Source organism: Nicotiana tomentosiformis, chromosome 11, assembly GCF_000390325.3.
Source record: "Nicotiana tomentosiformis chromosome 11, ASM39032v3, whole genome shotgun sequence".
NCBI classification, from domain to species: Eukaryota; Viridiplantae; Streptophyta; class Magnoliopsida; order Solanales; family Solanaceae; genus Nicotiana; species Nicotiana tomentosiformis.
In genome coordinates, this window is record NC_090822.1 from 5801182 (window position 1) to 5815674 (window position 14493).

A 14493-nucleotide genomic window follows, 5' to 3' on the forward strand; every position below is an offset into this window, starting at 1 on the left:
AAAAGATTATTAGAAAGGAAATCACTACAAAAAGAAGAAAAAAACTAGAATTAGCTACAAACTTTGTCACTAAATCGCTCATAGCTAACAAGAGTTTTTGATAATTTGTTGTTAATCCATCGCTAAGTAGGATTAGTGACAGATTTTGCTGTTTAGCTACAGAATTTGTCCAGTCTATTTTTTTTAGTAGTGAATGATGAAGATAAGTTTGATCTTCAAGAGACATTTTGCACGCAAAAGAAGATAGATTATAACATTGGAGAATAAGACTACATCTTTGCTCACTTACCTGAAGAGCTCCCACTAATTTGTGGCTAAGCACATCAGCGGCCGAGTCAGGCATGAGTCCTCATCGCGCACCAGTGCAACATTCCTGCTCCATTACTAAACTGCCATTTTTGAAGTTGGATGATTGCTATTCAGAATCAACATAAACTTCTTCATAAACTTCACCGTCGTCACAAATATCATCAAAAACTCGAACATCTACCTTGTAACGAAGAAATAGCGCCAATGCCACCAAAACCATGACAGAACTGAGATCCTTCTTGTGATTTGTTTGTAACAAATTCCAGAGTACAACCAAATTTCTTGTACTCATTAGCAAACCACTCAAGTAAAGGCATTTTGTTGCGGAAGCCAAATGTTTATAGTGTGAATGAGTCATAACTACTATACCAAAAATTATGACAACCACTAAATAATAAATAAGACAATAAGATAACAATAAAAGAATACCAGAATTTATGAGGTTCGGCCAATTTTGCCTACTTCCTCGGACACAATCAATATTTTATTCCACACCAAAATTACAAGTGAAATAATACTAAAGAGAGAAGATACAAATGCCTTAAGAAGATAAAAAAAAAAGGCAAATGAGAGGTGTATTTAAATCCTAAACATTAGGCCTCCTTTTATAGGGTGAAATTCTCATTCAAAATTGTCATCCACCGATGTGGGACTTTTGACAATTTCAACAAATCTCCACCTTGGCAAAATTCCACATCTTTAATTTTCTCTCAATAACAAATTTTGGTTGTATCTTCATCTTCAATCTTTAGTATTCAACAATGTTGATCAAATCCAAACAATGTTGAAACTTGACCGCAGTCACCACTTTTGTCAGCATATCAGCAGGGTTCTCCGTAGTATGAATTTTCTTCACCGTGATTCCACCTTCTTCTATGATTTCTCGTACAAAATGATACCGAACATCAATGTGTTTCGTCCTTGCATGATAAACTTGGTTCTTCGCTAATTGAATAGCACTTTGACTATCACAAAAAATTGTAATATTTTTTTGTTCAATACCAAGCTCCTTTAGCAACCCCTGAAGCCAAATTGCCTCCTTCACAACCTCTGTAATAGCCATGTACTCTGCCTCTGTAGTTGGATATTGTGACTCAGATTTTGCGGGTGATCTAGACAAACGAAGGTCAACTATTGGTATCAGAGCACTAAACATTTCACAGCTTGCCAATGCTCCTTTCCTGGATTATGCATATATATATTTGTGACTCATTCACACTATATATATTTGGCTTCCGCAACAATTGGTATCAGAGCCAGGTTACTGTCTAAGTATGCTCTGTGGTTGCAGCATAGTCTGATCTTCCACATTAGAAAAGATCTATCTTGGTAACTGAGTCAAGGTTCTGTCTGAGTATGCTCTGTGGTTGCAGCTTAGTCTAATCTTCCACATCAGAAAGGAAATAATCTTGATTTGTGTCGTCAGCTACTAAATAATATTTGTGTCAAAATGGGAGACAATAAACAAGAAGAATCTATATCAAGTGTCAATAATACGTCATCGTTGGCATCTTCGCTTATGACAAGAATTGTGTCAAATGCAAAATTTGCGGTAGAAATTTTTGACGGGTCAGGACATTTTGGGATGTGGCAAGGCGAGGTTCTAGATGTTCTTTTTCAACAAGGGCTAGATTTTGCCATTGAAGAAAAGAAGCCAGATGTTATTGGAGAAGAAGATTGGAAAATTATCAATCGTGTTGCTTGCGGTACCATTCGATCCTACCTTGCTAGAAAGCAGAAATATCCATACACAAAGGAAACTTCTGCAAGTAAATTATGGAAAGCACTAGAGGATAAATTTTTGAAGAAAAACAGTCAAAATAAATTGTACATGAAGAAGAAACTGTTTCGCTTCACCTATATTCCTGGTACCACAATGAATGAACATATCACCAGTTTCAATAAGTTGGTCACAGATTTATAAAATATGGATGCAACTTTTGATGATGGTGACTTGGCCTTGATGTTGTTAGGATCACTTCCTAATGAGTACGAGTACCTTGAAACTACTCTATTCCATGGAAATGACAAAATTTCTCTCAGAGAAGTTTGTTCGGCTTTTTACAACTATGAACAAAGAAAGGGAGAAAAATAGAAGGGCGGAGAAGGAGAAGCACTAATTGTGAGGGGTCGTACTCAAAATCAAACGAGGACTAAGAAGGGAAGATCCAAGTCGAGATCTAGACCCGGCAAAGATGAATGTACCTTTTGTCGAAAAGAGGGGCACTGGAAGAAAGACTGTCCGAAGTTGAAGAATAAGGCCAGATATAACAATGGAAAGGCCATTATGGATTCAAATGTAGCTGATTGTGATGATTCAGACTTCTCATTAGTTACAACAGAGTTATCAACATCATCAGACATATGGTTGATGGACTCGGCTTGTAGTTATCATATGTGTCCCAACAAGGACTGGTTCGTGAATTTTCAAGAAGGAGAATATGGAGTCATCCACACAGCGGATAACAGCCCTCTTACCTCATATGGCATTGGTTCAATAAGATTAAGGAGCCATGATGGAATGATCAGAACATTAACAGATGTTCGATATGTACCGGGTTTGAAGAAGAATCTCATCTCTGTGGGAGCCCTAGAATCAAAAGGGTTCAAAATCATTGCAGAAAATGGAGTGATGAGAATATGCTCCGGTGCACTAGTGGTAATGAAGGCCAATCGGAAGAACAATAACATGTACTGCTATCGTGGTAGCACAGTTATTGGGACAGCAACAGTGACATCCAGTGATGACAAAGAGGCAGAAGCAACCAGGCTATGGCACATGCGCTTGGGACATGCTGGAGGAAAATCCTTGAAAGCTTTATCTAATCAAGGATTGTTAAAAGGCGTAAAGACTTGCAACTTGGAGTTTTGCGAGCATTGTGTCAAAGGGAAACAGACAAGGGTTAAATTTGGTACAGCGATCCATAATACTAAAGGCATTTTGGATTATATACGCTCTGATGTTTGGGGTTCTTCCAAAACACCTTCATTGGGTGGGAAGCACTATTTTGTAACCTTTGTTGATGATTTTTCCCGAAGAGTGTGGGTGTATACAATGAAGAGGAAATATGAAGTGTTGGGAATTTTTCTCAAATGGAAGACGATGGTGGAGAATCAAACAGGCAGGAGGATCAAGTGTATTCGCACAGACAATGGAGGTGAGTACAAAAATGATCATTTCAATAAGGTCTGTGAAAATGATGGCATCGTCCGACACTTTACTGTCAGACATACACCACAACAGAATGGAGTGGCAGAACGTATGAACCGGACTTTACTGGAGAAGGTACGGTGTATGTTGTCCAATGCTGGCTTGGGCAAAGAATTTTGGGCTGAGGCAATTACATATGCATGCCACCTCATTAATCGTCTACCATCTGCTGCTATTGATGGCAAGACACCATTTGAAAAATGGTATGGAAAACCTGCTGTAGATTATGACTCTTTGCACGTGTTTGGCTCAATTGCATACTATCATATGAAAGAGTCAAAATTGGATCCGAGAGCAAAGAAGGCTATATTTATGGGGATTACTTCTGGAGTCAAAGGATACCGCTTATGGTGTCCAGAGACAAGGAATATTATATTCAGCAGAGATGTTACTTTTGATGAATCTGCCATAACAGATAAGGTGACAGTTGAAGATGTCAAACAAACTGGTGGTGCATCAAAGCAGGTGGAGTTTGAGGGAAAATTTATTTTTCCTACACAAGAAGCAGAGGAGAAAACTCATGAAGATTACCCTCTGGAAGAAGAGCCAGTAGAGAGGGAGATTCCAACTCAGGAACCTCGACAACAACTTGAATCAATAGCAACCAGCAGGCAAAAAAGGACAATAACGAAACTTGTTCGTCTCATAGAGACGGTTGCTTGTGCAACCTCAATTGTAGCTGATGGTGTTCCTACCACTTATAAAGACGCAATCCAAAGTTCAGAAGAAGATAAGTGGAGGATTGCCATGAATAAAGAAATGCAGTCCTTCATCAGAATCATACATGAAAATTGGCCAATCTCCCGAAGGGAAAGAAAATAATTGGGTGCAAATGGGTATTTGCAAAGAAAGAAGGATTTCCTAACCAAGAAGATGTTCTCTACAAAGCAAGATTGGTGGCCAAAGGATATGCTCAGAAGGAGGGAATTAATTACTATGAAGTATTTTCTCCAGTTGTAAAACATTCCTCCATTAGAATTATGTTGGCTTTGGTAGCACAGTTGGATTTGAAACTAGTTCAGATGGATGTAAAAACTGCGTTTTTACATGGAAACTTGGAGGAGGAAATCTACATGAATCAGCCAGAAGGATTCAAAGTTGCTGGAAAAGAAAATATGGTATGCAAACTTGAAAAATCATTGTATGGATTGAAACAATCTTCTAGACAATGGTACCAGCAATTTGACAAGTTTATGTTGCGGCAAGGGTACAAGAGAAGCAAATACGATCATTGTGTGTATTTGCGCAAACTTAATGATGGTTCCTTTGTATATCTTCTCCTATATGTTGATGATATGTTGATAACTTCCAAGAATTCGGAAGAAATTGATAAGTTAAAGATTCAACTGAAGGAGGAGTTCGAGATGAAGGATCTGGGTAAGGCAAAGAAAATTCTTGGCATGGAGATAATAAGAGATAGACGTTCAAAGAAACTTTGTTTATCTTAGAAAGAATATTTGAAGAGAGTACTACAGCGTTTTGGCATAGATAAGAAGACTAAGCCAATTAGTACGCCACTTGCTCCCCATTTTAAGCTAAGTACTACTATGTCGCCAAAGGATGAAACTGAACAGGAGTATATGTCAAGGGTACCATACGCAAATGTTGTTGGTAGCTTGATATATGCAATGGTTTGTACGAGACCTGACATTTCACAAGCCATTGGAGTTATTAGCAGATATATGCATAATCCAGGAAAGGAGCATTGGCAAGCTGTGAAATGGATTCTACGGTATATTCATAGTACTGTAGATGTTGGGTTAGTTTTTGAGCAGGAAGGCAATCGGTCTGTAGTTGGATATTGTGACTCAGATTTTGCGGGTGATCTGGACAAACGAAGGTCAACTACTGGTTATGTGTTTACTTTTGCAAAGGCACCAGTTAGTTGGAAGTCTACTTTGCAGTCAACAGTTGCTTTGTCTACAACAGAGGCAGAGTACATGGCTATTACGGAGGCTGTGAAGGAGGCAATTTGGCTTCAGGGGTTGCTAAAGGAGCTTGGTATTGAACAAAAAAATATTACAATTTTTTGTGATAGTCAAAGTGCTATTCAATTAGCGAAGAACCAAGTTTATCATGCAAGGACGAAGCACATTGATGTTCGGTATCATTTCGTACGAGAAATCATAGAAGAAGGTGGAGTCACGGTGAAGAAAATTCATACTACGGAGAACCCTGCTGATATGCTGACAAAAGTGGTGACTGCGGTCAAGTTTCAACATTGTTTGGATTTGATCAACATTGTTGAACACTAAAGATTGAAGATGAAGACACAATCAAAATTTGTTATTGAGAGAAAATTGAAGATGTGGAATTTTGCCAAGGTGGAGATTTGTTGAAATTGTCAAAAGTCCCACATCGGTGGATGACAATTTTGAATGGGAATTTTACCCTATAAAATGAGGCCTAATGTTTAGGATTTAAATACACCTCTCATTTGCCTTTTTTATAGGGTGAAATTCCCATTCAAAATTGTTATCCACCAATGTGGGACTTTTGACAATTTCAACAAATCTCCACCTTGGCAAAATTCCACATCTTCAATTTTTTCTCAATAACAAATTTTGGTTATGTCCTCATCTTCAATCTTTAGTGTTCAACAATTGTCTTCATCTTCAATCTTTAGTGCTCTGATACCAATTATTGCGGAAGCCAAATGTATATAGTGTGAATGAGTCACAACTATTATACCAAAAATTATGACAACCACTAAATAATAAACAAGACAATAAGACAACAATAAAAGAACACCAGAATTTACGAGGTTCGGCCAATTTTGCCTACTTTCTCGGACACAATCAATATTTTATTCCGCTCCAAAATTACAAGTGAAATAATACTAAAGAGAGAAGATACAAATGCCTTAAGAAGATTAAAAAAAAAAAGGCAAATGAGAGGTGTATTTAAATCCTAAACATTAGGCCTCCTTTTATAGGGTGAAATTCTCATTCAAAATTGTCATCTACCGATGTGGGACTTTTGACAATTTCAACAATTTTATCCATAATCTCTAATTCCACATTTGTAGAAGGTTCTCAAAAGTTACTCATGTGCATCTTGCTCCTTATTCAAGTGTTTGATTATTGTTTCTCCAGTACTGCTATTTTTCAAAACATACCTAGTAACGTCGAGATTTTCCCACACAACAATGGTTTCAATAGTGCCCGTGTTCAGAACTTCCATTGTATCATCAATGCCAACGACTTACTTTCCAGTGTCCTGACTAATCTCCTCAAAATACTTTCCAATAATATCAATCTCGTGAATAAATTTCACATTGGTTAAGTGCTCAGCAGATAACTTAATTGCTTGGCTAAAACCATCTTCCCCTCCATAAGAAACATCAACCACCTTTAATATTTTTTCCCTAAGACGACGATCAAACATATTAGACAGGCTAAGTTCTGTCTTAAACTCTGCTGATCCAGCTAATATCAAGCCCGAAACATTAGGCTGGCAAGTGGATGGATTAATATAAAAATGTGTTGCAAGCTCTGCCGTTTTTCTCACATAGTTATGTCGTTTCTCCATTCTAAGACGATCAAAACGCAGCGATGACTGTCCTCCTCTCCCATGTTTTTTAGGCAGTCAACACTAAACTTGTGAAGGACAATCTTGGTACTGCCACTCAAGGTCCCGAAAAGCGTCCCATGCCCATCCATCACAATAAACCCAAACTTCTCATCACATTCCAAAAGTTCATTCAACGCTTCTGTGTGGAACTTGTTATCACAAAGATATAGAGACGCGTTAATTGGCCTGAACGGCTCAAAATCATATGTAACCTTCTTTTCTTTCCCGTCTTCAGCCATGATTGTTCCAGTGTATAGCACGAGCCCGTTTGGTGGAACCTTGTTGTAGAGTTTAAGTCTTTGTCGAGCAGATGTGATCGCGCCCAATACAGATTGGCGATTCACTCTACTTTTGATGTTTGATGCAGTTCCAAACTCATCTCCAAGCATCTTAGTATTTGATCGCGAGGAGGCATTATTAGAGAAATCATGCCCGTACCATTGCCTCGAGCAGATTCAAGCGCCTTTATTAGTTTCTTAATCTTCCAAATCTCAATATTCTCGTCGCTCTTGTGATCATCTGTCATCATTGTATAACAAACTGCAGTTCAAACAAAAAACCCATAGATTATTTAGTGCACAAACAAAGACAAGATAATACCAAACACAGTCCGCTATGTTGATCAAATATTATTCCTGAGCCGAGGGTCTATCAGGAAGCGTCTTTCTATCTCCACAAGGTAGAGGTAAAGTCTGCATACACACTAACCTCCTCAGATCCCATTTGTGAGATTACACTGGGTTTGTTGTTATTGTTGATATGTTGATCATACATTATCAAATTAATCAACTAACTCAAATCAACCAGGCTATGGCACATGCGTTTGGGACATGCTGGAGGGAAATCCTTGAAAGCTCTATCTAATTAAGGATTGTTAAAAGGCGTAAAGACTTGCAACTTGGAGTTTTGAGAGCATTGTGTCAAAGGGAAACAGACAAGGGTTAAATTTGGTACAGCGATCCATAATACTAAAGGCATTTTGGATTATGTACACTCTGATGTTTGGGGTTCTTCCAAAACACCTTCATTGGGTGGGAAGCACTATTTTGTAACCTTTGTTGATGATTTTTCCCGAAGAGTGTGGGTGTATACAATGAAGAGGAAAGATGAAGTGTTGGGAATTTTTCTCAAATGGAAGACGATGGTGGAGAATCAAACAGGCAGGAGGATCAAGTGTATTCGCACAGACAATAGAGGTGAATACAAAAATGATCATTTCAATAAGGTCTGTGAAAATGATGGCATCGTCCGACACTTCACTGTCAGACATACACCACAACAGAATGGAGTGGCAGAACGTATGAACCGGACTTTACTGGAGAAGGTACGGTATATGTTGTCCAATGCTGGCTTGGGCAAAGAATTTTGGGCTGAGGCAATTACATATGCATGCCATCTCATTAATCGCCTACCATCTGCTGCTATTGATGGCAAGACACCATTTGAAAAATGGTATGGAAAACCTGCTGTAGATTATGATTCTTTGCACGTGTTTGGCTCAATTGCATACTATCATGTGAAAGAGTCAAAATTGGATCCGAGAGCAAAGAAGGCTATATTTATGGGGATTACTTCTGGAGTCAAAGGATACCGCTTATGGTGTCCAGAGACAAGGAATATTATATTCAGCAGAGATGTTACCTTTGATGAATCTGCCATAACAGATAAGGTGACAGTTGAAGATGTCAAACAAACTGGTGGTGCATCAAAGCAGGTGGAGTTTGAGGGAAAATTTATTTTTCCTACACAAGAAGCAGAGGAGGAAACTCATGAAGATTACCCTCTGGAAGAAGAGACAGTAGAGAGGGAGATTCCAACTCAAGAACCTCGACAACAACTTGAATCATTAGCAACCAGCAGGCCAAAAAGGACAATAACGAAACCTGTTCGTCTCATAGAGACGGTTGCTTGCGCAACCTCAATTGTAGCTGATGGTGTTCCTATCACTTATAAAGACGTAATCCAAAGTTCAGAAGAAGATAAGTGGAGGATTGTCATGAATGAAGAAATGCAGTCCCTTCATCAGAATCATACATGAAAATTGGCCAATCTCCCGAAGGGAAAGAAAACAATTGGGTGCAAATGGGTATTTGCAAAGAAAGAAGGATTTCCTAACCAAGAAGATGTTCGCTACAAAGCAAGATTGGTGGCCAAAGGATATTCTCAGAAGGAGGGAATTGATTACAATGAAGTATTTTCTCCAGTTGTAAAACATTCCTCCATTAGAATTATGTTGGATTTGGTAGCACAGTTGGATTTGGAACTAGTTCAGATGGATGTAAAAACTGCGTTTTTACATGGAAACTTGGAGGAGGAAATCTACATGAATCAGCCAGAAGGATTCAAAGTTGCTGGAAAAGAAAATATGGTATGCAAACTTGAAAAATCGTTGTACGGATTGAAACAATCTTCTAGACAATGGTATAAGCGATTTGACAAGTTTATGTTGCGGCAAGGGTACAAGAGAAGCAAATACGATCATTGTGTGTATTTGCGCAAACTTAATGATGGTTCCTTTGTATATATTCTCCTATATGTTGATAACTTTCAAGAATTCGGAAGAAATTGATAAGTTGAAGATTCAACTGAAGGAGGAGTTCAAGATGAAGGATCTGGGTGAGGCAAAGAAAATTCTTGGCATGGAGATAATAAGAGATAGACGTTCAAAGAAACTCTGTTTATCTCAGAAAGAATATTTGAAGAGAGTACTACAGCGTTTTGGTATAGATAAGAAGACTAAGCCAATTAGTATGCCACTTGCTCCCCATTTTAAGCTAAGTACTACTATGTCACCAAAGGATGAAACTGAACAGGAGTATATGTCAAGGGTACCATACGCAAATGTTGTTGGTAGCTTGATATATGCAATGGTTTATACGAGATCTGATATTTCACAAGCCGTTGGAGTTATTAGCATATATATGCATAATCCAGGAAAGGAGCATTGGCAAGCTGTGAAATGGATTCTACGGTATATTCATAGTACTGTAGATGTTGGGATAGTTTTTGAGCAGGAAGGCAATCGGTCTGTAGTTGGATATTGTGACTCAGATTTTGCGGGTGATCTGGACAAACGAAGGTCAACTACTAGTTATGTGTTTATTTTTACAAAGGCACCAGTTAGTTGAAAGTCTACTTTGCAGTCAACAGTTGCTTTGTCTACAACAGAGGCAGAGTACATGGCTATTACAGAGGCTGTGAAGGAGGCAATTTGGCTTCAGGGGTTGCTAAAGGAGCTTGGTATTGAACAAAAAAATATTATAATTTTTTGTAATAGTCAAAGTGCTATTCAATTAGCGAAGAACCAAGTTTATCATGCAAGGACGAAGCACATTGATGTTCGGTATCATTTCGTACGAGAAATTATAGAAGAAGGTGGAGTCACAGTGAAGAAAATTCATACTACGGAGAACCCTGCTAATATGCTGACAAAAGTGGTGACCGCGGTCAAGTTTCAACATTGTTTGAATTTGATCAACATTGTTGAACACTAAAGATTAAAGATGAAGACACAACCAAAATTTGCTATTGAGAGAAAATTGAAGATGTGGAATTTTGCCGAGGTGGAGATTTATTAAAATTGTCAAAAGTCTCACATCGGTGGATGATAATTTTGAATGGGAATTTCACCCTATAAAAGGAGGCCTAATGTTTAGAATTTAAATACACCTCTCATTTGCCTTTTTTATCTTCTTAAGGCATTTGTATCTTTTCTCTTTAGTATTATTTCACTTGTAATTTTGGAGTGGAATAAAATATTGATTGTGTCCGAGAAAGTAGGCAAAATTGGCCGAACCTCGTAAATTCTGGTGTTCTTTTATTGTTGTTTTATTGTCTTGTTTATTAGAATTTTGCCAAGGTGGAGATTTGTTGAAATTGTCAAAAGTCCCACATCGGTGGATGATAATTTTGAATGGAAATTTCACCCTATAAAAAAGGCAAATGAGAGGTGTATTTAAATCATAAACATTAGGCCTCCTTTTATAAGGTGAAATTCCCATTCAAAATTGTCATCACCGATGTGGAACTTTTGACAATTTCAACAATTTTATCCATAATCTCTAATTCCACATTTGTAGAAGGTTCGCAAAAGTTACTCTGATGTGCATCTTGCTCCTTATTCAAGTGTTTGATTATTGTTTCTCCAGTACTGCTATTTTTCAAAACATACCTAGTAACGTCGAGATTTTCCCACACAACAATGGTTTCAATAGTGCCCGTGTTCAGAACTTCCATTGTATCATCAATGCCAACGACTTACTTTCCAGTGTCCTGACTAATCTCCTCAAAATACTTTCCAATAATATCAATCTCGTGAATAAATTTCACATTGGTTAAGTGCTCAGCAGATAACTTAATTGCTTGGCTAAAACCATCTTCCCCTCCATAAGAAACATCAACCACCTTTAATATTTTTTCCCTAAGACGACGATCAAACATATTAGACAGGCTAAGTTCTGTCTTAAACTCTGCTGATCCAGCTAATATCAAGCCCGAAACATTAGGCTGGCAAGTGGATGGATTAATATAAAAATATGTTGCAAACTCTGCCGTTTTTCTCACATAGTTATGTCGTTTCTCCATTCTAAGACGATCAAAACGCAGCGATGACTGTCCTCCTCTCCCATGTTTTTTAGGCAGATCAACACTAAACTTGTGAAGGACAATCTTGGTACTGCCACTCAAGGTCCCGAAAAGCGTCCCGTGCCCATCCATCACAATAAACCCAAACTTCTCATCACATTCCAAAAGTTCATTCAACGCTTCTGTGTGGAACTTGTTATCACAAAGATATAGAGACGCGTTAATTGGCCTGAACGGCTCAAAATCATATGTAACCTTCTTTTCTTTCCCGTCTTCAGCCATGATTGTTCCAGTGTATAGCACGAGCCCGTTTGGTGGAACCTTGTTGTAGAGTTTAAGTCTTTGTCGAGCAGATGTGATCGCGCCCAATACAGATTGGCGATTCACTCTACTTTTGATGTTTGATGCAGTTCCAAACTCATCTCCAAGCATCTTAGTATTTGATCGCGAGGAGGCATTATTAGAGAAATCATGCCCGTACCATTGCCTCGAGCAGATTCAAGCGCCTTTATTAGTTTCTTGATCTTCCAAATCTCAATATTCTCGTCGCTCTTGTGATCATCTGTCATCATTGTATAACAAACTGCAGTTCAAACAAAAAACCCATAGATTATTTAGTGCACAAACAAAGACAAGCTAATACCAAACACAGTCCGCTATGTTGATCAAATATTATTCCTGAGCCGAGGGTCTATCAGGAAGCGTCTTTCTATCTCCACAAGGTAGAGGTAAAGTCTGCATACACACTAACCTCCTCAGATCCCATTTGTGAGATTACACTGGGTTTGTTGTTATTGCTGATATGTTGATCATACATTATCAAATTAATCAACTAACTCAAATCAATAAAGGCGATTAAAACAAACATAATCCATAGATTATTTAGTGCACAAACAAAGACAAGTTAATACCAAACACAGTCCGCTATGTTGATCAAATATTATTCCTGAGCCGAGGGTCTATCAGTAAAAGCGTCTTTCTATCTCCACAAGGTAGAGGTAAAGTCTGTGTACACACTAACCTCCTCAGATCCCATTTGTGAGATTACACTGGGTTTGTTGTTATTGTTGATATGTTGATCATACATTATCAAATTAATCAACTAACTCAAATCAATAAAGGCGATTAAAACAAACATAATCCACAGATTATTTAGTGCACAAACAAAGATAAGCTAATACCAAACGCAATCCGCTATATTGATCAAATATTATTCCTGAGCCGAGGGTCTATCAGGAAGCGTCTTTCTATCTCCACGAGGTAGAGGTAAAGTATGCGTATACACTAATTTCGTCAAACCCCACTTGTGAAATTACACTGGGTTTGTTGTTATTGTTGATATGTTGACCATATATTATCAAATTAATCAACTAACTCAAATCAATAAAGGAGATTAAAACAAACATAATCCACAGATTATTTAGTACACAAACAAAGACAAGCGAATACCAAACGTAATTGACAAACGAAACAATGCCTAAGCGTTCGAATATTGAGATATGGAATATTAATGAAGAAAAATAGCATCTTACAACAATTGATTTTAATTATGAAGAATAATCTTATTACAAATTTTACTCTTCTTTCTTTCTTTTAAGGGAAAAATCTTTCTTTTATCGCCCAAAAGTCATGATCGGTAGACAGAGGCGGATCCAGGATTTAAAGTATATGGGCTCCTTTAACGATCTCAAATTTATATACAATAACAATTGGATTCAAAGTCTAATTTTTATAAATATTTAATATTTTTTAACATATATAAAGTATAAGCAAAAGTTACTAGGTTCCAATGAACCCGTACATAGAGGTAATCTGGAAATAAAGACGTACTAACTAGGATGATCACAGTATATTCTTTCAACAGGCAAAATTAACGAAACATATTGATAATATATTATTCCTGAGTCGAGGGTCGGGAACAGCCTTTTGTGAGATTACACTAGGTTTATAGTTATTGTTGTTGTTATGTTGATCATAAATTATCAAATTATTCAACTAATCAATAAAGGAGATTAAAACAAACATAATCAATACTTGACAAAGAGAAAGCTAATTCATTCGTTGTCTTCCAAAAAATAACATATACAGAAGTTTAAGATTTAAAGCAAAAAATAAAATTTAAAACGATTTTGGTAAACATACCTTAGAGAGAGCACAACGAGAAAGAGTAACACTATTGTGAAATTCTGGAGCGAAAGGGAGGTATTTATAGGTTACTGTGGGCCCACAAAGAAAATTATTTAGTTTGCTTATAATTAATTTTACGAAGAATTGACTTAAATAGTCGTCACCCAACCGCTTAAATTAAAACAGTAATATATGTATAATTCATGTATTATATATTTATAACCTTGTATAATTAATGTATAAATATGTACACTGGCTAGAAAAAAATAAACAGTTCAGCTGGTTGTTTGTGTAAAGATCCCTAATTTTATTGTTATTTTTTTTCTTAGTGGTTTTTTTTTTTTTGGGGTTGGGGGGGGGGGGGGGGGGCTATAGGTTAGATTTCTTGGTTGGAAAGAATTATAGACTAGCTTAATTTATTTCCGTAAAAAATAGAAGTCTTTTTTCTTGGAAAACAAGTTTTTCTCCTATAAAGATTAATGTAAGAGAACGATAATTTGACATTTTATTGGTCAGAAAGTCAAATTGTGGTGCTAGTTTTATCTATTAACTTCAGTCACTATTCACTAATATCCATGATATTATTTTCTGATCAGTTTTAGTGTAGGATTGGATATTTAAAATTCTTGGATCTTTTTTAAGTGTTAAATTGGATATAAAAGTATGTGACATATGATAACCATCTAATG

The 14493-nt window shown here is 37.1% G+C and overlaps 2 pseudogenes; both read right to left on the reverse strand.

Annotated features, from left to right (window-relative positions):
* Window positions 1-295: 295 nt before the first annotated feature.
* LOC138900887 (eukaryotic peptide chain release factor subunit 1-3-like) lies at window positions 296-7619 on the reverse strand (annotated as a pseudogene).
* Window positions 7620-11074: 3455 nt separating this feature from the next.
* Window positions 11075-12246, reverse strand: LOC138901005 (eukaryotic peptide chain release factor subunit 1-1-like; annotated as a pseudogene).
* Window positions 12247-14493: the final 2247 nt, after the last annotated feature.